Source organism: Cervus elaphus, chromosome X, assembly GCF_910594005.1.
Source record: "Cervus elaphus chromosome X, mCerEla1.1, whole genome shotgun sequence".
Classification (NCBI taxonomy): Eukaryota; Metazoa; Chordata; class Mammalia; order Artiodactyla; family Cervidae; genus Cervus; species Cervus elaphus.
In genome coordinates, this window is record NC_057848.1 from 128,204,102 (window position 1) to 128,205,235 (window position 1,134).

General features: G+C 38.8%; 1 protein-coding gene across 2 annotated transcripts in view; it reads left to right on the plus strand.

Moving 5' to 3' along the window:
- The window catches only part of MTMR8 (myotubularin related protein 8), a 256,913-nt gene that overhangs the window by 234,782 nt on the left and 20,997 nt on the right, over window positions 1-1,134 (plus strand). The window lies entirely within an intron of this gene.

The window sequence follows — 1,134 nt, forward strand, 5'->3', positions numbered from 1 at the left end:
TCAATGCAACCCCTATCAAAATTGTAGAGGCATTTTTTTGGCAGAAAGAGAAAATTCCATCCAAAAATTCATATGGAATTTTGAGTATTCCCAGAGAGACAAAAATACCTTGAAAAACAAAGCTCAAAACCTCACACTTCCCTGATTTCATTGCATATAGAAAGCTACAGTAATCAAAACAATGTGGGACTTGTATAGGGAAGTACACTAATGGAATAAAATGTCAAGAAGTAAACTCTCATGTTGTTCAGTTGCTGAGTCATGTCTGACTCTGTGACCCCATGGACTGCAGCATGCCAGGTTTCCCTGTCCTTCACTATCTCCTGTAGTTTGCTCAGATTCATGTCCATTGAGTTGGTGATGCTATCTAACCATCTTATCCTCTGCCACCCTCTTCTCCTTTTGCCCTCGATCTTTCCCAGCATCAGGGTCTTTTCCAATGAGTCACCTCTACATAAGGTGGCTAACACATCGGAGCTATATTCAGGGTTGATTTCCTTTAGTATTTATTGATTTGATCTCCTTGCTGTTCAACGGACTCTCAAGAGTCTTCTCCAGCACCACAGTTCAAAAGAATCAATTCTTTGGCTCTCAGCCTTTTTCATGATCCAGCCCTCACATCTGTACACGACTACTGGAAGAACCATAGCTTTGACTATATGGACCTTTGTCAGCAAAGTGATATCTCTGCTTTTTAATATGCTGTCTAGATTTGCCATAGATTTTCTTCCAAAGAACAAGTATCTTTTAATTTCATGACTGCAGTCACCATCTGCAGTGATTTTGGATCCCAAGAAAATACTATCTGCTACTGTTTTTATTTTTTTCCCATCTATTTGCCAGAAAGTGATGGGACCAGATGCCATGATCTTGTTTTTAATTAATTATTTTAATTGGAGGTTAATTACTTTACAATAGTGTGATGGGTTTTGTCATACATCAACATGATCCAGCCACGGGTGTACATATGTGTTTCTTTTTTTTTTTTTAATGTCGAGTTTTAAGCCAGCTTTTTCACTCTCCTCTTTCACCCACATCAAGAGGCTCTTTAGTTCCTCTTCACTTTTCTGCCATTAGAATGATATCATTTGCATACCTGAGGTTGTTGTTATTCCTCCCAGCCATCTTGATTCC